The following is a 23,166-nucleotide window of genomic DNA, read 5'->3' on the forward strand; positions in this document are numbered from 1 at the left end:
TGGAGAACGAAATAAAATAATGGAGGACGAAGTAAAATAATGAAGAATGAAGTAAAATGATAGAGAAGGAAGTGAAATGATGAAGATCGAATTAAAATAATAGAGAAAGAAATAAAATAATAAAGAAAGTAAAATAATGGAGAACGAAGTAAAATAATGGAGGACGAATTAAAATAATGGAGAACGAAGTAAAATAATAAAGAAAGTAAAATAATGGAGAACGAAGTAAAATAATGGAAGAAAAATTAAAATAATGGAGAACGAATTAAAGTAATGTCGAACAAATTAAAATGATGGAGAACAAAGTAAAATAATGGAGAACAAAGTAAAATAATGGAGAAAGAAGTAATGTAATAGATAAAGAAGTAAAATAACAGATAAAGAAGTAAAGATGTTTTGGAGAGTTGAGTTGTTATAGAGAGTTGGAGTTGTTATAGAGAGTTGGAGTTCTTATAGAGAGTTGAGTTGTTATAGAGAGTTGGAGTTGTTATAGAGAGTTGGAGTTATTACGGAGAGTTGAAGTTGTTATGGAGAGTTAAGTTGTTATGGAGAGTTGGAGTTGTTTTGGAGAGTTGTTGTTGTTATGGAGAGTGGGGTTGTTATGAAGAATGGGAGTTGTTATGGAGAGTTGGAGTTGTTATGGAAAGTTAAGGTTGTTATGGAGAGTGGGGATTGTTATAGAGAGTTGGGGTTTTTATAGAGAGTTGGGATTGTTATAGAGAGTTGGAGTTGTTATAGAGAGTTATGGTTGTTAGGGAGAGTTGGAATTGTTATGGAGATTTGGATTTGGATTTTTTATGGAGAGTTGGAAATGTTATAGATAGTTGGGGTTGTTATAGAGTGCTGGAGTTGTTATGAAGAGTTGGATCTCTTCGAGAGAAGTGGGTTATTATGGAGAGTTGGAGTTGTTACGGAGAGTTGGAGTTATGGAGAGTTGGGGTTGTTATTGAAATTTGATGAAGAGTGTTGGGGTTGCTATGGAGTTTTGGTGTTGTGATTGGGTTATAAGTCTATGGGTTATCCCGAGTTGGGTTGTTCGGGAGAGTTGGAGTTGATAGGGTGAGTTAGAGTTGTTATGGAGAGTTGGGGTTTGGATTTTTGTGAAGAGTTTGGAATATTGTAGAGAGTTAGGGTTGTTATGGAAAATTGGGATAGTTATATGGAGGATTGGAGTCACGGAGAGTTGGAGTTAGGAATGCTGCAAGGAGTTTAGATTGTTGTGAAATGTTTGTTATATGGAGGACGTTTATAGAGTAAATATTTTTGTGGAAAGTCCGGATTTTAGTTTTTTATTGCGTTGGCTGCATAATTTAGGTTGTTTTTGTGTTGTTGTTTTTTTCTGAGGGGGAATGGGGGGGGGGGCAGTATAAAGGTAAAACATACGTATATAGTGTTCAGTGACATCCGCTTTAATTCAACATATTGTCATAGGTTTAGAAGTGTATAAGTTTTAGTAGTGAGTTGTGAGTAAAACATATAGAGAGAGACAGAGCAAGGAAATAAAAAAGTTTAAGAAAACCGAAAGCTAGTAGCTAGGCGCCAAAAAGAAATGGAGATTAAACAAAACAAAGTAGATACAGTTTTTGCGACATTTGGAACAAAACTTGAGGTCAGAAGAGGATTCTTGATCAATTAAAAGAAAGAAGTGAAATCATGGTTAAAAGTGTTAAAAATATATTTAACAAGGTGATAGAAGTAAATATACAGAATATATATCTGTAGAATATATATGTATTTTAATTAAATAGAAAAGAAGACAGAGAAAGCATAAACAGCAGGAGAGCAATATATCTAATAAACATTATAAATAAGATATTTGAGAAAGAAATAGCGAAATGACGTAGCGTTTAGGAATGGGCATTGTATGCAATTATTATGAAGATTATGAAGGATAGAACTAAGAGAAAAGGAACGTACGTTGTGTTTGGCGATGCAAAGAAATGCTTAATTAACTTGTGACGTGCTTTATTAACTTGTGACACAATGGAATAAGAGGGGTGATTAAAGATTGAATAAATGTAATAAATAGTATGTTGTTTATGCAGATAAATTAGAAAGCTAAATAGTAAATACATTGATAGTGATAAAATATAGTGGAAAACATTGTGATATATAGACTGACACAACCAACAGGATATGCAACAGAATATGGTATGTCATGTCAAGGAGGTTTGGGTATATTCACGTAATTTGCGAGAAGGAAACCAGGTATATTATTGAAGGCTTGTTACTAGTCAATGCAATAAAGGATTGAAGACAGGAGATTTATGCTGTTGCAGCAAGTAGTAACATCAGATGAAAAGAGATTGGTACAACAAATAATGGAGGAGAACTTGGATGACGAACAGGGAACATGGATAATGAAAGTAATTTGATAAAATGGTGAAGTATGGTATTAACATGAAAATATAGAAAAGGAAATAAAGAAACAACAATGGAAAAATTCAGAAGAAAAAAAAAATTAATAATGTGATATCCAGTGCGAAATAAAGAGATCAGGCAACTGTAATGTGATTAAGTTTCACCGCATTGTTGTGAGTATAAATATTCTCAATTTAACCCACTCCTCGTTTTGAGCAGACGTCAATTATTAGAAAATTGAAGAGCGTAATACATTTGATTGTTTGCACGAACGCATGAATCTAAGTTTTGACTTTATGAATATTACATCGATTTATAAGAATGTTGAGAAAGAAAAGCTCAGTACATAAAGTAGCAACTTGTTTCCTAGAACTCCAAGTCTTAGGCATTCAATTTTAAATTAAATCTTTGTTGCTTTGACGTGTAGCAGCTAGTAAACATTTGATGTTTTGAGGAATAATCTGTTTATATATTTACAGTATTGATTACAATAATTCTTATGGACAATTGCTGCATTTAATTTGAAATGGGGTGTTAAAGACATTATGGACGAACTGCATAAGTTTACATCAGGTTTGTACGGAATATATTTTTTTAGTGTGTAATTGTTCCACTTTAATTAAGTTCCTAAAGGTTTGTAACTTGTACGGTATGCAGTGTTACTAACAAACTGTGAAATCTTTTTAGAATTGGTATGCATTGTTAAGAAAAAACTGTGATTGGTTAACAAATTCTTTTCATGTGATAGTTATTGCATTTTAATACAACTAAAGACTTAACTGTTTGTAATTTATTGTGGTATGCAGTGTAACGAAAAAACTGTGTGATTGGTTAACACATTCTTTTCATGTGATAGTTATTGCATTTTAATACAACTAAAGATCTAACTGTTTGTAATTTATCGTGGTATGCAGTGTAACGAAAAAACTGTGTGATTGGTTAACACATTCTTTTCATGTGATAGTTATTGCGTTTTAATACAACTAAAGACCTAACTGTTTGTAATTTATTGTGGTATGCAGTGATATGAAAAAATGTATAAGTCTTTCAAGATTGGTTTGCAATATTTCCTTTCGTGTAAATGCTGCTTTATTCATATAAACTGAAGTCTTAAAGATTTGTAATTTTTTATAGCATGTGGTGTAACGAAAAAGCTGTGTATGTATTTTAGGATTACTTACAATACATGTTTTTGTACCATTTGTGGTAATTGTTTCTTGTGTGCGATTATTGCATTTTAGTTGAATTGAAGTCTTAAAGGTTTGCAAAGGTGTGTAAGTCTTTTCAAGGTTGCTCACATGATTAATTAAGTTTGCAGGTATTGGTGTTCATCAGTTAATTGTATTTGACGCTGTATACGGCTGAAACTTCCTTATATTACAAGATTCTTTGGTTGTTATTGCATTTCAGTCAGATCATTGTTTTTATCTTATCTGTTTTGAAGATCACCCTAAAAAATACTTGAAAAGTTTCTATGCAAGTAACTTGCAATTCCACTTGACGTATAAATACTAAATACTAACTAGAATTATGCATTGTGTGTACAAAGCTGTTTCATATTGACACATCAGTTTCATTTTTTTGAAAAGTACGGAGACTAGAAGAAATTAAAAAGCAAACAATTTTGAATTTAATACTTCGTTGCAAGCATACTTACTTTTTATACGTACCGTTGTTTTTGAAGACACTTTTAATCCCAAAATTGCTGTCATTTTTCTAAACTAAAACTCTTCTCTAGCAGACATTCACATTAAGACTACGTACCACTCATTGAAACTTCTAACACAAATCCACCATATACATACGAAACCTCTGTCCAATTTGTGTTAAATGCACACTCATTGAATGATAAATACAGAGACCGACAAAAGCAACAGGGAAACCAGCGCCAAAGAATTTTACACTTGATGTTTTAGAAGTTACAAGCATACGTACCGTTTATACGTACCGAATTGTTTGAAAAAATCTGCGTCTTTTGGTCACAAAATTGCTGCCATTTGTTGGTCAAATCTGATCCATTATCGCCAGTCCTCATACCAATCAAAACGTTATCATAAATACACATGCTCTTCTTCTCTGTCGAATTTTCTCTATCAAATTTATGTTTTACAATTACATTCAATTCTGCAATAATGTGATTGAAAGGATCAACAGTCTATAATTAAAAATGTAAGTTGTAACTAACATTAAGTTTGAGAAAATCAATGTTTGACTTAGCACAATATCTTCTTTTATGCCGGAGAAATTTTGGTATTTCAGATGCCAACTGCCTCTTGGTGAAAAAATCTTGAAAAAAAAATGACAAAGAACACGCGAATGATAAAAAAATCCGCTAAATCGAGAAAAAAATTTTTTAGTAAAAAAGAAAGAATTATAAATAAACACAAACACATAATCGCACGCAAAACCTCTCAATAGAATGAAAATATCATAACCCAAGGCCAATGCTGTAGGCAAAATCCAATGAAAGAAACGGTTATTATCGACTAAATTTTCCTTCAGCTCTTGGGTTGTGGTTTGTAATATAATGAATTGTACTATGAATATTGCCATTCATCTCATCTCATATAAACCACAAATTAAAATCTTTCTACCATATAGTAATACCAGAACACAAACAAACCACAAACTTACCATTGCAATGAATATATTTACTTGTTTTAGGTCCCAAAAAGGGACAGCCTTCAATTACATATTTACTTGTTTTAGGTCCCAAATCGGGACAGCCTTCAAATACAAATTTATGTGTTTAAGTCCCAATTCGGGACATCTTTCAAATATATATTAACTTGTTTTAGGTCCCAAGTCGAGAGAGCCTTCAAAATGTATTTCCATTTTTTACGTCCGATGTCGGGACAGCCTACAAATACATATTAGGGACAGCCTTCAAATATATACTTACTTTAAGTCCCAAATGTGTTTTAGGTCCCAAGTCTGGACAGCTTCTAAACATATATTTATGTGTTTTAGGTCCCAATTCGGGACAGCCTTTAAATGTATATTTACTTGTTTTAGGTCGAAGTCGGGACAGCCTTTTAATGTATAATTGATTCTTTTAGATCCCAAGTCGGGACAGCGTTTTAACGTATGTTTGATTGTTTTAAATCCCAAGTCGGGACAGCCTTCAAATATATATTTATCTGTTTCAGGTCCGAAGTCGGGACAGCCTTTAAATGTACATTTACTTGTTTTAAGTCCCAAGTCGGGACAGCCTTCAAATATATATTTATGCGTTTTAGGTCCCAAGTCGAGACAGCCTTCAAAAGGTATTTCCATTCTTTACGTCCGAAGTCAGGACAGCCTTCAAATATATTTTTACCCGTTTTAGGTCCCAATTCGGTACAGCCTTCAAATATATATTTAGGGACAGCCTTCAAATATATATTTACTTGTTTTAAGTCTCAAGTCGGGGCAGCCTTGAAACATATATTTATTCGTTTTAGGTCCCAATTCGGGACAGCCTTCAAATATATATTTACTTGTTTTAGGTCCCAAGTCGGGACAGCCTTCAAATATATATTTACTTGTTTTAGGTCCCAAGTCGGGACAGTCTCCAAATGTATACTTGATTGTTTAGATCCCAAGTCGGGGCAACCTTCAAATATATACTTACTTTAAGTCTCAAGTCAGGACAGGCTTAAAATGTGTATATATGTGTTTTAGGTCCCAAGTCAGGACAGCCTTCAAATATGTATTTATGTGCTTTAGGTCCCAATTCAGGACAGCCTCCAAATATATATTTATGTGTTTTAGGTCCGAAGTCGGGACAGCCTTTAAATGTATATTTGATTGTTCTAGATCCCAAGTGGGGAAAGCCTTCAAATATATACTTATTTTAAGTCCCAAGTCGGGACAGCCTTCAAATACAAATTTATGTGTTTAAGTCCCAATTCGGGACAGCTTCCAAATACATATTTATGTGTTTTGGGTCGGAAATCGGGACAGCCTTTAAATGTATATTTGATTGTTTTAGATCCCAAGTCGGGACAGCCTGCAAATATATATTTATGTGTTTTAGGTCCTAGTTCGGGACAGCTTTCAAATATATACTTACTTTAAGTCCCAAGTCGTGACAGGCTTGAAATGTGAATATATGTGTTTCAGGTCCCAGTTCGGGACAGCCCTCAAATATATATTTATGTGTTTCATGTCCGAAGTCGGGACAGCCTTTAAATGTTTATTTGATTGTTTTAGATCCCAAGTCGGGACAGCCTGCAAATATATATTTATATTTTTTAGGTCACAATTCAGGACAGCCTTCAAATATATATTTATGTGTTCTAGGTCCGAAGTCGGGACAGCCTTTAAATGTATATTTGATTGTTCTAGATCGCAAGTCGGGAAAGCCTTCAAATATATACTTATTTTAAGTCCCAAGTCGGGACAGGCTTAAAATGTGTATATATGTGTTTTAGGTCCCAAGTCGGGACAGCCTTCAAATATATTTTTATGTGTTTTAGTCCGAAGTCGGGACAGTCTTCAATTATATATTTACTTGTTTTAAATCCCAAGTCAGGAAAGCCTTCAAATATATACTTATTTTAAGTCCCAAGTCGGGACAGCCTTAAAATGTCTATATATGTGTTTTAGGTCCCAAGTCGGGACAGCCTTCAAATATATACTCATGTGTTTTAGGTCCCAATTCGGGACAGCCTTCAAATATATACTTATGTGTTTTAGGTCCCAATTCGGGACAGCCTTCAAATATATATTTATGTGTTTTAGGTCCGAAGTCGGGAAAGCCTTTAAATGTATATTTACTTGTTTTAAATGCCAAGTCAGGAAAGCCTTCAAATATATACTTATTTAAGTCCCAAGTCGGGACAGGCTTAAAATGTGTATATATGTGTTTTAGGTCCCAAGTCGGGACAGCCTTCAAATATATACTTATGTGGTTTAGGTCCCAATTCGGGACAGCCTTCAATTATATATTTACTTGTTTTAGGTCCCAACTGGGGACAGCCTTCAAATATATATTTGTGTGATTTAGGTCCCAATTCGGGACAGCCTTCAAATATATATTTACTTGTTTTAAATCCCAAGTCGGGAAAGCCTTTAAATATATATATATGTGTTTTAGGGCCCAATTTGGGACAGCCTTCAAATATATTTTATGTGTTTTAGGTCCGAAATCGGGACAGCCTTTAAATGTTTATTGGATTGTTTTAGATCCCTATTCGGGACAGCCTTCAAATATATATTTATGTGTTTTAGGTCCGAAGTCGGGACAGCCTTTAAAGGTATATTTAATTGTTTTAGATCCCATGTCGGGACAGTCTGCAAATATATATTTATGTGTTTTAGGTCCCAATTGGGGACAGCCTTCAAATATATATTTATGTGTTTTAGGTCCGAAGTCGGGAAAGCCTTTAAATATGTATTTATGTGATTTAGGTCCCAATTTGGGACAGCCTTCAAATATATATTAAATTGTTTTAGCTCGCATGTCGGGACAGTCTGCAAATATATATTTATGTGTTTTAAATCCCAAGTCAGGACCGCCTTTAATTATATATTTACTTGTTTTGAATCCCAAGTCGGGACAGCCTTTAAATATATATATATGTGTTTTAGGGCCCAATTCGGGACAGCCTTCAAATATATTTTATGTGTTTTAGGTCCGAAGTCGGGACAGCCTTTAAATGTATATTTGATTGTTTCAGATCCCAAGTCTTGACAGCCTGCAAATATATATGTGTTTTAGGGCCCAATTCGGGACAGCCTTCAAATATATATTTATGTGTTTTAAGACCGAAATCTGGACAGCCTTTGGTTATTAGATTGTTTTAGATCCCAATTCGGGACAGCCTTCAAATATATATTTACTTGTTTTAAATCCCAAGTCAGGACAGCCTTCAAATATATACTTATTTTAAGTCCCAAGTCCGGACAGGCTTAAAATGTGTATATATGTGTTTTATGTCCCAAGTCTTGACAGCCTGCAAATATATATATGTGTTTTAGGGCCCAATTCGCCACAGCCTTCAAATATATATTTATGTGTTTTAGGTCCGAAATCGGGACAGCCTTTAAATGTTTATTTGATTGTTTTAGATCCCAAGTCGGGACAGCCTTCAAATATATTTTTATGTGTTTTAGGTCCCAATTCGGGGCAGCCTTCAAATATATACTTATGTGTTTTAGGTCCCAATTCATGACAGCCTTCAATTATATATTTACTTGTTTTAGGTCCCAAGTCAGGAAAGCCTTCAAATATATACTTATTTTAAGTCCCAAGTCGGGACAGGCTAAAAATGTCTATATATGTGTTTTAGGTCCCAATTCGGGACAGCCTTCAAATATATATTTATGTGTTTTAGGTCCGAAGTCGGGAAAGCCTTTAAGTCAGGTCAGCCTTCAATTATATATTTACTTGTTTTAGGTCCCAAGTCGGGACAGCCTTCAAATATATACTTATGTGTTTTAGGTCCCAATTCGGGACAGCCTTCAAATATATACTTATGTGTTTTTTTGGTCCGAAGTCGGGACAGCCTTTAAATGTATATTTGATTGTTTTAGATCCCAAGTCGGGACAGCCTTCAAATATATATTTATGTGTTTTAGGGCCCAATTCGGGACAGCCTTCAAATATATTTTATGTGTTTTGGGTCCGTAATTGGGACAGCCTTCAAATATATATTTACTTGTTTTAAATCCCAAGTCGGGACAGCCTTTAAATATATATATATGTGTTTTAGGGCCCAATTCGGGACAGCCTTCAAATATATTTTATGTGTTTTAGGTCCGAAATCGGGACAGCCTTTAAATGTTTATCGGATTGTTTTAGATCCCTATTCGGGACAGCCTTCAAATATATATTTACTTGTTTTAGGTCCCAAGTCGGGACAGCCTTCAAATATATATTTACTTGTTTTAGGTCCCAAGTCGGGACAGTCTCCAAATGTATACTTGATTGTTTAGATCCCAAGTCGGGGCAGCCTTCAAATATATACTTACTTTAAGTCTCAAGTCAGGACAGGCTTAAAATGTGTATATATGTGTTTTAGGTCCCAAGTCAGGACAGCCTTCAAATATGTATTTATGTGCTTTAGATCCCAATTCAGGACAGCCTCCAAATATATATTTATGTGTTTTAGGTCCGAAGTCGGGACAGCCTTTAAATGTATATTTGATTGTTCTAGATCCCAAGTGGGGAAAGCCTTCAAATATATACTTATTTTAAGTCCCAAGTCGGGACAGCCTTCAAATACAAATTTATGTGTTTAAGTCCCAATTCGGGACAGCTTCCAAATACATATTTATGTGTTTTGGGTCGGAAATCGGGACAGCCTTTAAATGTATATTTGATTGTTTTAGATCCCAAGTCGGGACAGCCTGCAAATATATATTTATGTGTTTTAGGTCCTAGTTCGGGACAGCTTTCAAATATATACTTACTTTAAGTCCCAAGTCGTGACAGGCTTGAAATGTGAATATATGTGTTTCAGGTCCCAGTTCGGGACAGCCCTCAAATATATATTTATGTGTTTCATGTCCGAAGTCGGGACAGCCTTTAAATGTATATTTGATTGTTCTAGATCCCAATTCGGGACAGCCTTCAAATATATATTTACGTGGTTTAGGTCCAAAATCGGGACAGCCTTTAAATGTTTATTTGATTGTTTTAGATCCCAAGTCGGGACAGCCTGCAAATATATATTTATGTGTTTTAGGTCACAATTCAGGACAGCCTTCAAATATATATTTATGTGTTCTAGGTCCGAAGTCGGGACAGCCTTTAAATGTATATTTGATTGTTCTAGATCGCAAGTCGGGAAAGCCTTCAAATATATACTTATTTTAAGTCCCAAGTCGGGACAGGCTTAAAATGTGTATATATGTGTTTTAGGTCCCAAGTCGGGACAGCCTTCAAATATATTTTTATGTGTTTTAGGTCCGAAGTCGGGACAGTCTTCAATTATATATTTACTTGTTTTAAATCCCAAGTCAGGAAAGCCTTCAAATATATACTTATTTTAAGTCCCAAGTCGGGACAGCCTTCAATTATATATTTACTTGTTTTAGGTCCCAACTGGGGACAGCCTTCAAATATATATTTGTGTGATTTAGGTCCCAATTCGGGACAGCCTTCAAATATATATTTATGTGTTTTAGGTCCGAAGTCGGGAAAGCCTTTAAGTCAGGTCAGCCTTCAAATATATATTTACTTGTTTTAAATCCCAAGTCGGGACAGCCTTTAAATATATATATATGTGTTTTAGGGCCCAATTCGGGACAGCCTTCAAATATATTTTATGTGTTTTAGGTCCGAAATCGGGACAGCCTTTAAATGTTTATTGGATTGTTTTAGATCCCTATTCGGGACAGCCTTCAAATATATATTTATGTGTTTCAGGTCCGAAGTCGGGACAGCCTTTAAAGGTATATTTAATTGTTTTAGATCCCATGTCGGGACAGTCTGCAAATATATATTTATGTGTTTTAGGTCCCAATTGGGGACAGCCTTCAAATATATATTTATGTGTTTTAGGTCCGAAGTCGGGAAAGCCTTTAAATATGTATTTATGTGATTTAGGTCCCAATTTGGGACAGCCTTCAAATATATATTTAATTGTTTTAGATCGCATGTCGGGACAGTCTGCAAATATATATTTATTTGTTTTAAATCCCAAGTCAGGACCGCCTTTAATTATATATTTACTTGTTTTAAATCCCAAGTCGGGACAGCCTTTAAATATATATATATGTGTTTTAGGGCCCAATTCGGGACAGCCTTCAAATATATTTTATGTGTTTTAGGTCCGAAGTCGGGACAGCCTTTAAATGTATATATGATTGTTTCAGATCCCAAGTCTTGACAGCCTGCAAATACATATGTGTTTTAGGGCCCAATTCGGGACAGCCTTCAAATATATATTTACTTGTTTTAAATCCCAAGTCAGGACAGCCTTCAAATATATACTTATTTTAAGTCCCAAGTCCGGACAGGCTTAAAATGTGTATATATGTGTTTTATGTCCCAAGTCTTGACAGCCTGCAAATATATATATGTGTTTTAGGGCCCAATTCGCCACAGCCTTCAAATATATATTTATGTGTTTTAGGTCCGAAATCGGGACAGCCTTTAAATGTTTATTTGATTGTTTTAGATCCCAAGTCGGGACAGCCTTTAAATATATTTTTATGTGTTTTAGGTCCGAAGTCGGGACAGTCTTCAATTATATATTTACTTGTTTTAAATCCCAAGTCAGGAAAGCCTTCAAATATATACTTATTTTAAGTCCCAAGTCGGGACAGGCTTAAAATGTCTATATATGTGTTTTAGGTCCCAAGTCGGGACAGCCTTCAAATATATACTCATGTGTTTTAGGTCCCAATTCGGGACAGCCTTCAAATATATACTTATGTGTTTTAGGTCCCAATTCATGACAGCCTTCAATTATATATTTACTTGTTTTAGGTCCCAAGTCAGGAAAGCCTTCAAATATATACTTATTTTAAGTCCCAAGTCGGGACAGGCTTAAAATGTCTATATATGTGTTTTAGGTCCTAATTCGGGACAGCCTTCAAATATATATTTATGTGTTTTAGGTCCGAAGTCGGGAAAGCCTTTAAGTCAGGTCAGCCTTCAATTATATATTTACTTGTTTTAGGTCCCAAGTCGGGACAGCCTTCAAATATATACTTATGTGTTTTAGGTCCCAATTCGGGACAGCCTTCAAATATATACTTATGTGTTTTTTTGGTCCGAAGTCGGGACAGCCTTTAAATGTATATTTGATTGTTTTAGATCCCAAGTCGGGACATCCTTCAAATATATATTTATGTGTTTTAGGGCCCAATTCGGGACAGCCTTCAAATATATTTTATGTGTTTTGGGTCCGAAATTGGGACAGCCTTTAAATGTATATTTGATTGTTTTAGATCCCAAGTCGGGACAGCCTGCAAATATATATTTATGTGTTTTAGGTCCTAGTTCGGGACAGCTTTCAAATATATACTTACTTTAAGTCCCAAGTCGTGACAGGCTTGAAATGTGAATATATGTGTTTCAGGTCCCAGTTCGGGACAGCCCTCAAATATATATTTATGTGTTTCATGTCCGAAGTCGGGACAGCCATTAAATGTATATTTGATTGTTCTAGATCCCAAGTCGGGACAGCCTTCAAATATATATTTACGTGGTTTAGGTCCAAAATCGGGACAGCCTTTAAATGTTTATTTGATTGTTTTAGATCCCAAGTCGGGACAGCCTGCAAATATATATTTATGTGTTTTAGGTCACAATTCAGGACAGCCTTCAAATATATATTTATGTGTTCTAGGTCCGAAGTCGGGACAGCCTTTAAATGTATATTTGATTGTTTTAAATCCCAAGTCAGGAAAGCCTTCAAATATATACTTATTTTAAGTCCCAAGTCGGGACAGGCTTAAAATGTCTATATATGTGTTTTAGGTCCCAAGTCGGGACAGCCTTCAAATATATACTCATGTGTTTTAGGTCCCAATTCGGGACAGCCTTCAAATATATACTTATGTGTTTTAGGTCCCAATTCGGGACAGCCTTCAAATATATATTTATGTGTTTTAGGTCCGAAGTCGGGAAAGCCTTTAAATGTATATTTACTTGTTTTAAATGCCAAGTCAGGAAAGCCTTCAAATATATACTTATTTTAAGTCCCAAGTCGGGACAGGCTTAAAATGTCTATATATGTGTTTTAGGTCCCAAGTCGGGAGAGCCTTCAAATATATACTCATGTGTTTTAGGTCCCAATTCGGGACAGCCTTCAAATATATACTTATGTGTTTTAGGTCCCAATTCGGGACAGCCTTCAAATATATATTTATGTGTTTTAGGTCCGAAGTCGGGAAAGCCTTTAAATGTATATTTACTTGTTTTAAATGCCAAGTCAGGAAAGCCTTCAAATATATACTTATTTTAAGTCCCAAGTCGGGACAGGCTTAAAATGTGTATATATGTGTTTTAGGTCCCAAGTCGGGACAGCCTTCAAATATATACTTATGTGGTTTACGTCCCAATTCGGGACAGCCTTCAATTATATATTTACTTGTTTTAGGTCCCAACTGGGGACAGCCTTCAAATATATATTTGTGTGATTTAGGTCCCAATTCGGGACAGCCTTCAAATATATATTTATGTGTTTTAGGTCCGAAGTCGGGAAAGCCTTTAAGTCAGGTCAGCCTTCAAATATATATTTACTTGTTTTAAATCCCAAGTCGGGACAGCCTTTAAATATATATATATGTGTTTTAGGGCCCAATTCGGGACAGCCTTCAAATATATTTTATGTGTTTTAGGTCCGAAATCGGGACAGCCTTTAAATGTTTATTGGATTGTTTTAGATCCCTATTCGGGACAGCCTTCAAATATATATTTATGTGTTTCAGGTCCGAAGTCGGGACAGCCTTTAAAGGTATATTTAAGTGTTTTAGATCCCATGTCGGGACAGTCTGCAAATATATATTTATGTGTTTTAGGTCCCAATTAGGGACAGCCTTCAAATATATATTTATGTGTTTTAGGTCCGAAGTCGGGAAAGCCTTTAAATATGTATTTATGTGATTTAGGTCCCAATTTGGGACAGCCTTCAAATATATATTTAATTGTTTTAGATCGCATGTCGGGACAGTCTGCAAATATATATTTATTTGTTTTAAATCCCAAGTCAGGACCGCCTTTAATTATATATTTACTTGTTTTAAATCCCAAGTCGGGACAGCCTTTAAATATATATATATGTGTTTTAGGTCCCAATTCGGGACAGCCTTCAAATATATATTTATGTGTTTTAGGTCCGAAGTCGGGAAAGCCTTTAAGTCAGGTCAGCCTTCAATTATATATTTACTTGTTTTAGGTCCCAAGTCGGGACAGCCTTCAAATATATACTTATGTGTTTTAGGTCCCAAATCGGGACAGCCTTCAAATATATACTTATGTGTTTTTTTGGTCCGAAGTCGGGACAGCCTTTAAATGTATATTTGATTGTTTTAGATCCCAAGTCGGGACAGCCTTCAAATATATATTCATGTGTTTTAGGGCCCAATTCGGGACAGCCTTCAAATATATTTTATGTGTTTTAGGTCCGAAATCGGGACAGCCTTTAAATGTTTATTGGATTGTTTTAGATCCCTATTCGGGACAGCCTTCATATATATATTTATGTGTTTTAGGTCCGAAGTCGGGACAGCCTTAATTGTTTTAGATCCCATGTCGGGACAGTCTGCAAATATATATTTATGTGTTTTAGGTCCCAATTGGGGACAGCCTTCAAATATATATTTATGTGTTTTAGGTCCGAAGTCGGGAAAGCCTTTAAATATGTATTTATGTGATTTAGGTCCCAATTTGGGACAGCCTTCAAATATATATTTAATTGTTTTAGATCCCATGTCGGGACAGCCTTCAAATATATATTTATGTGTTTTAGGTCCCAATTCGGGACAGCCTTCAAATATATATTTATGTGTTTTAGGTCCGAAGTCGGGAAAGCCTTTAAGTCAGGTCAGCCTTCAATTATATATTTACTTGTTTTAGGTCCCAAGTCGGGACAGCCTTCAAATATATACTTATGTGTTTTAGGTCCCAATTCGGGACAACCTTCAAATATATACTTATGTGTTTTTTTGGTCCGAAGTCGGGACAGCCTTTAAATGTATATTTGATTGTTTTAGATCCCAAGTCGGGACAGCCTTCAAAAATATATTTATGTGTTTTAGGAGCCAATTCGGGACAGCCTTCAAATATGTTTTATGTGTTTTGGGTCCGAAATCGGGACAGCCTTCAAATATATATTTACTTGTTTTAAATCCCAAGTCGGGGCAGCCTTTAAATATATATATATGTGTTTTAGGGCCCAATTTGGGACAGCCTTTAAATATATTTTATGTGTTTTAGGTCCGAAATCGGGACAGCCTTTAAATGTTTATTGGATTGTTTTAGATCCCTATTCGGGACAGCCTTCAAATATATATTTATGTGTTTTAGGTCCGAAGTCGGGACAGCCTTTAAAGGTATATTTAGATGTTTTAGATCCCATGTCGGGACAGTCTGCAAATATATATTTATGTGTTTTAGGTCCCAATTCGGGACAGCTTTCAAATATATATTGATGTGTTTTAGGTCCGAAGTTGGGAAAGCCTTTAAATATGTATTTATGTGATTTAGGTCCCAATTTGGGACAGCCTTCAAATATATATTTAATTGTTTTAGATCCCATGTTGGGACAGTCTGCAAATATATATTTATGTGTTTTAGGTCCCAATTCGGGACAGCCTTCAGATATATATTTATGTGTGTTAGGTCCGAAGTCGGGACAGCTTTCTAATGTATTTGATTGTTTTAGATCCCAAGTCGGCACAGCCTTTCAATGTATGTTTGATTGTTTTAGATCCCAAGAAGGGACAGCCTTCAAATATATATTTATGTGTTTTAGGTCCCAATTCGGGACAGCTTTCAAATATATATTGATGTGTTTTAGGTCCGAAGTTGGGAAAGCCTTTAAATTTATATTTATGCGTTTTAGGTCCGAAGTCGGGACAGGCTCAAAATGTGTATATATGTGTTTTAAGTCCCAAGTCGGGACAGCCTTCAAATATATACTTATGTGTTTTAGGTCCCAATTCGGGACAGCCTTCAAATATATATTTATGTGTTTTAGGACCGAAATCTGGACAGCCTTTAAATGTTTATTTGATTGTTTTAGATCCCAAGTCGGGACAGCCTTCAAATATATATTTATGTGTTTTAGGTCCCAATTCGGGACAGCCTTCAAATATATATTTATGTGTTTTAGGTTCTAATTCGGTACAGCCTTCAAATATATATTTATGTGTTTTAGGTCCGAAGTCGGGAAAGCCTTTAAGTCAGGTCAGCCTTCAAATTATATGTTTACTTGTTTTAGGTCCCAAGTCGGGACAGCCTTCAAATATATATTTATGTGATTTAGGTCTTAATTCGGGACAGCCTTCAAATATATACTTATGTGTTTTTTTGGTCCGAAGTCGGGACAGCCTTTAAATGTATATTTGATTGTTTTAGATCCCAAGTCGGGACAGCCTTTAATTATATATATATGTGTTTTAGGGCCCAATTCGGGACAGCCTTCAAATATATTTTATGCGTTTTAGGTCCAAAATCGGGACAGCCTTTAAGTGTTTATTTGATTGCTTTAGATCCCAAGTCAGGACAGCCCTCAATTATATATTTACTTGTTTTAGGTCCCAAGTGGGGACAGGCTTCAAATATATATTTATGTGATTTAGGTCCCAATTCGGGACAGCCTTCAAATATATATTTACTTGTTTTAAATCCCAAATCAGGACAGCCTTCAAATATATACTTATTTTAAGTCCCAAGTCGGGACAGGCTTAAAATGTGTATATATGTGTTTTAGGTCCCAAGTCGGGACAGCCTTCAAATATATACTTATGTGTTTTAGGTCCGAAATCAACACAGCCTTCAAATATATATTTACTTGTTTTAAATCCCAAGTCGGGACAGCCTTTAAATATATATATATATGTGTTTTAGGGCCCTATTCGGGACAGCCTTCAAATATATTTTATGTGTTTTAGGTCCGAAATCGGGACAGCCTTTAAATGTTTATTGGATTGTTTTAGATCCCTATTCGGGACAGCCTTCAAATATATATTTATGTGTTTTAGGTCCGAAGTCGGGACAGCCTTTAAAGGTATATTTAATTGTTTTAGATCCCATGTCGGGACAGTCTGCAAATATATATTTATGTGTTTTAGGTCCCAATTCGGGACGGGGTTCAAATATATATTTATGTGTTTTAGGTCCGAAGTCGGGAAAGCCTTTAAATATGTATTTATGTGATTTAGGTCCCAATTTGGGACAGCCTTCAAATATATTTTATGTGTTTTAGGTCCGAAGTCGGGACAGCCTTTAAATGTATATTTGATTGTTTCAGATCCCAAGTCTTGTCAGCCTGCAAATACATATGTTTTTTAGGGCCCAATTCGGGACAGCCTTCAAATATATATTTACTTGTTTTAAATCCCAAGTCAGGACAGCCTTCAAATATATACTTATTTTAAGTCCCAAGTCCGGACAGACTTAAAATGTGTATATATGTGTTTTATGTCCCAAGTCTTGACAGCCTGCATATATATATGTGTTTTAGGGCCCAATTCGCCACAGCCTTCAAATATATATTTATGTGTTTTAGATCCCAAGTCGGGACAGCCTTTAAATATATTTTTATGTGTTTTAGGTCCGAAGTCGGGACAGTCTTCAATTATATATTTACTTGTTTTAAATCCCAAGTCAGGAAAGCCTTCAAATATATACTTATTTTAAGTCCCAAGTCGGGACAGGCTTAAAATGTCTATATATGTGTTTTAGGTCCCAAGTCGGGACAGCCTTCAAATATATACTCATGTGTTTTAGGTCCCAATTCGGGACAGCCTTCAAATATATACTTATGTGTTTTAGGTCCCAATTCATGACAGCCTTCAATTATATATTTACTTGTTTTAGGTCCCAAGTCAGGAAAGCCTTCAAATATATACTTATTTTAAGTCCCAAGTCGGGACAGGCTTAAAATGTCTATATATGTGTTTTAGGTCCCAATTCGGGACAGCCTTCAAATATATATTTATGTGTTTTAGGTCCGAAGTCGGGAAAGCCTTTAAGTCAGGTCAGCCTTCAATTATATATTTACTTGTTTTAGGTCCCAAGTCGGGACAGCCTTCAAATATATACTTATGTGTTTTAGGTCCCAATTCGGGACAGCCTTCAAATATATACTTATGTGTTTTTTTGGTCCGAAGTCGGGACAGCCTTTAAATGTATATTTGATTGTTTTAGATCCCAAGTCGGGACAGCCTTCAAATATATATTCATGTGTTTTAGGGCCCAATTCGGGACAGCCTTCAAATATATTTTATGTGTTTTAGGTCCGAAATCGGGACAGCCTTTAAATGTTTATTGGATTGTTTTAGATCCCTATTCGGCACAGCCTTCAAATATATATTTATGTGTTTTAGGTCCGAAGTCGGGACAGCCTTTAAAGGTATATTTAATTGTTTTAGATCCCATGTCGGGACAGTCTGCAAATATAAATTTATGTGTTTTAGGTCCGAAGTCGGGAAAGCCTTTAAATATGTATTTATGTGATTTAGGTCCCAATTTGGGACAGCCTTCAAATATATATTTAATTGTTTTAGATCCCATGTCGGGACAGCCTTTAAATATATATTTATGTGTTTTAGGTCCCAATTCGGGACAGCCTTCAAATATATATTTATGTGTTTTAGGTCCGAAGTCGGGAAAGCCTTTAAGTCAGGTCAGCCTTCAATTATATATTTACTTGTTTTAGGTCCCAAGTCGGGACAGCCTTCAAATATATACTTATGTGTTTTAGGTCCCAATTCGGGACAACCTTCAAATATATACTTATGTGTTTTTTTGGTCCGAAGTCGGGACAGCCTTTAAATGTATATTTGATTGTTTTAGATCCCAAGTCGGGACAGCCTTCAAAAATATATTTATGTGTTTTAGGGGCCAATTCGGGACAGCCTTCAAATATGTTTTATGTGTTTTGGGTCCGAAATCGGGACAGCCTTCAAATATATATTTACTTGTTTTAAATCCCAAGTCGGGGCAGCCTTTAAATATATATATATGTGTTTTAGGGCCCAATTCGGGACAGCCTTCAAATATATTTTATGTGTTTTAGGTCCGAAATCGGGACAGCCTTTAAATGTTTATTGGATTGTTTTAGATCCCTATTCGGGACAGCCTTCAAATATATATATATGTGTTTTAGGTCCGAAGTCGGGACAGCCTTTAAAGGTATATTTAATTGTTTTAGATCCCATCTCGGGACAGTCTGCAAATATATATTTATGTGTTTTAGGTCCCAATTCGGGACAGCTTTCAAATATATATTGATGTGTTTTAGGTCCGAAGTTGGGAAAGCCTTTAAATATGTATTTATGTGATTTAGGTCCCAATTTGGGACAGCCTTCAAATATATATTTAATTGTTTTAGATCCCATGTCGGGACAGTCTGCAAATATATATTTATGTGTTTTAGGTCCCAATTCGGGACAGCCTTCAGATATATATTTATGTGTGTTAGGTCCGAAGTCGGGACAGCTTTCTAATGTATTTGATTGTTTTAGATCCCAAGTCGGCACAGCCTTTCAATGTATGTTTGATTGTTTTAGATCCCAAGAAGGGACAGCCTTCAAATATATATTTATGTGTTTTAGGTCCCAATTCGGGACAGCTTTCAAATATATATTGATGTGTTTTAGGTCCGAAGTTGGGAAAGCCTTTAAATTTATATTTATGCGTTTTAGGTCCGAAGTCGGGACAGGCTCAAAATGTGTATATATGTGTTTTAAGTCCCAAGTCGGGACAGCCTTCAAATATATACTTATGTGTTTTAGGTCCCAATTCGGGACAGCCTTCAAATATATACTTATGTGTTTTAGGTCCCAATTGGGGACAACCTTCAAATATATACTTATGTGTTTTTTTGGTCCGAAGTCGGGACAGCCTTTAAATGTATATTTGATTGTTTTAGATTCCAAGTCGGGACAGCCTTCAAAAATATATTTATGTGTTTTAGGGGCCAATTCGGGACAGCCTTCAAATATGTTTTATGTGTTTTGGGTCCGAAATCGGGACAGCCTTCAAATATATATTTACTTGTTTTAAATCCCAAGTCGGGGCAGCCTTTAAATATATATATATGTGTTTTAGGGCCCAATTCGGGACAGCCTTCAAATATATTTTATGTGTTTTAGGTCCGAAATCGGGACAGCCTTTAAATGTTTATTGGATTGTTTTAGATCCCTATTCGGGACAGCCTTCAAATATATATTTATGTGTTTTAGGTCCGAAGTCGGGACAGCCTTTAAAGGTATATTTAATTGTTTTAGATCCCATGTCGGGACAGTCTGCAAATATATATTTATGTGTTTTAGGTCCCAATTCGGGACAGCTTTCAAATATATATTGATGTGTTTTAGGTCCGAAGTTGGGAAAGCCTTTAAATAAGTATTTATGTGATTTAGGTCCCAATTTGGGACAGCCTTCAAATATATATTTAATTGTTTTAGATCCCATGTCGGGACAGTCTGCAAATATATATTTATGTGTTTTAGGTCCCAATTCGGGACAGCCTTCAGATATATATTTATGTCTGTTAGGTCCGAAGTCGGGACAGCTTTCTAATGTATTTGATTGTTTTAGATCCCAAGTCGGCACAGCCTTTCAATGTATGTTTGATTGTTTTAGATCCCAAGAAGGGACAGCCTTCAAATATATATTTATGTGTTTTAGGTCCCAATTCGGGACAGCTTTCAAATATATATTGATGTGTTTTAGGTCCGAAGTTGGGAAAGCCTTTAAATTTATATTTATGCGTTTTAGGTCCGAAGTCGGGACAGGCTCAAAATGTGTATATATGTGTTTTAAGTCCCAAGTCGGGACAGCCTTCAAATATATACTTATGTGTTTTAGGTCCCAATTCGGGACAGCCTTCAAATATATATTTATGTGTTTTAGGACCGAAATCTGGACAGCCTTTAAATGTTTATTTGATTGTTTTAGATCCCAAGTCGGGACAGCCTTCAAATATATATTTATGTGTTTTAGGTCCCAATTCGGGACAGCCTTCAAATATATATTTATGTGTTTTAGGTTCTAATTCGGTACAGCCTTCAAATATATATTTATGTGTTTTAGGTCCGAAGTCGGGAAAGCCTTTAAGTCAGGTCAGCCTTCAAATTATATATTTACTTGTTTTAGGTCCCAAGTCGGGACAGCCTTCAAATATATATTTATGTGATTTAGGTCTTAATTCGGGACAGCCTTCAAATATATACTTATGTGTTTTTTTGGTCCGAAGTCGGGACAGCCTTTAAATATATATTTGATTGTTTTAGATCCCAAGTCGGGACAGCCTTTAATTATATATATATGTGTTTTAGGGCCCAATTCGGGACAGCCTTCAAATATATTTTATGCGTTTTAGGTCCAAAATCGGGACAGCCTTTAAGTGTTTATTTGATTGCTTTAGATCCCAAGTCAGGACAGCCCTCAATTATATATTTACTTGTTTTAGGTCCCAAGTGGGGACAGGCTTCAAATATATATTTATGTGATTTAGGTCCCAATTCGGGACAGCCTTCAAATATATATTTACTTGTTTTAAATCCCAAATCAGGACAGCCTTCAAATATATACTTATTTTAAGTCCCAAGTCGGGACAGGCTTAAAATGTGTATATATGTGTTTTAGGTCCCAAGTCAGGACAGCCTTCAAATATATACTTATGTGTTTTAGGTCCGAAATCGGCACAGCCTTCAAATATATATTTACTTGTTTTAAATCCCAAGTCGGGACAGCCTTTAAATATATATATATGTGTTTTAGGGCCCAATTCGGGACAGCCTTCAAATATATTTTATGTGTTTTAGGTCTGAAATCGGGACAGCCTTTAAATGTTTATTGGATTGTTTTAGATCCCTATTCGGGACAGCCTTCAAATATATATTTATGTGTTTTAGGTCCGAAGTCGGGACAGTCTTTAAAGGTATATTTAATTGTTTTAGATCCCATGTCGGGACAGTCTGCAAATATATATTTATGTGTTTTAGGTCCCAATTCGGGACGGCCTTCAAATATATATTTATGTGTTTTAGGTCCGAAGTCGGGAAAGCCTTTAAATATGTATTTATGTGATTTAGGTCCCAATTTGGGACAGCCTTCAAATATATATTTAATTGTTTTAGATCCCATGTCGGGACAGTCTGAAAAAATATATTTATGTGTTTTAGGTCCCAATTCGGGACAGCCTTCAAGTATATATTTATGTGTTTTAGGTCCGAAATCGGGACAGCCTTCAAATATATATTTACTTGTTTTAAATCCCAAGTCGGGACAGCCTTTAAATATATATATATGTGTTTTAGGGCCCAATTCCGGACAGCCTTCAAATATATTTTATGTGTTTTAGGTCCGAAATCGGGACAGCCTTTAAATGTTTATTGGATTGTTTCAGATCCCTATTCGGGACAGCCTTCAAATATATATTTATGTGTTTTAGGACCGAAATCTGGACAGCCTTTAAATGTTTATTTGATTGCTTTAGATCCCAAGTCGGGACAGCCTTCAAATATATATTTATGTGTTTTAGGTCCCAATTCGGGACAGCCTTCAAATATATATTTATGTGTTTTAGGTCCGAAGTCGGGAAAGCCTTTAAGTCAGGTCAGCCTTCAATTATATAATTACTTGTTTTAGGTCCCAAGTCAGAACAGCCTTCAAATGTATACTTATGTGTTTCAGGTCCCAATTCGGGACAGCCTTCAAATATATACTTATGTGTTTTTTTGGTCCGAAGTCGGGACAGCCTTTAAATGTATATTTGATTGTTTTAGATCCCAAGTCGGGACAGCCTTCAAATATATATTTATGTGTTTTAGGGCCCAATTCGGGACAGCCTTCAAATATATTTTATGTGTTTTGGGTCCGAAATCGGGACAGCCTTCAAATATATATTTACTTGTTTTAAATCCCAAGTCGGGACAGCCTTTAAATATATATATGTGTTTTATGGCCCAATTCGGGACAGCCTTCAAATATATTTTATGTGTTTTAGGTCCGAAATCGGGACAGCCTTTAAATGTTTATTTGATTGCTTTAGATCCCAAGTCTGGACAGCCTTCAAATATATATTTATGTGTTTTAGGTCCCAATTCGGGACAGCCTTCAAATATATATTTATGTGTTTTAGGTCCGAAGTCGGGAAAGCCTTTAAGTCAGGTCAGCCTTCAATTATA

General features: G+C 35.4%; 1 long non-coding RNA gene across 1 annotated transcript; it reads left to right on the plus strand.

Moving 5' to 3' along the window:
* The first annotated feature begins 1,359 nt into the window (after nucleotides 1-1,359).
* LOC130643497 (uncharacterized) lies at nucleotides 1,360-4,944 on the plus strand. The gene is made up of 3 exons (XR_008982582.1): nucleotides 1,360-2,534; nucleotides 2,841-2,934; nucleotides 3,049-4,944. It is a non-coding gene; the product is annotated as an uncharacterized LOC130643497 (long non-coding RNA).
* The last annotated feature ends 18,222 nt before the right edge of the window (nucleotides 4,945-23,166 follow it).

Source organism: Hydractinia symbiolongicarpus, chromosome 1, assembly GCF_029227915.1.
Source record: "Hydractinia symbiolongicarpus strain clone_291-10 chromosome 1, HSymV2.1, whole genome shotgun sequence".
Classification (NCBI taxonomy): Eukaryota; Metazoa; Cnidaria; class Hydrozoa; order Anthoathecata; family Hydractiniidae; genus Hydractinia; species Hydractinia symbiolongicarpus.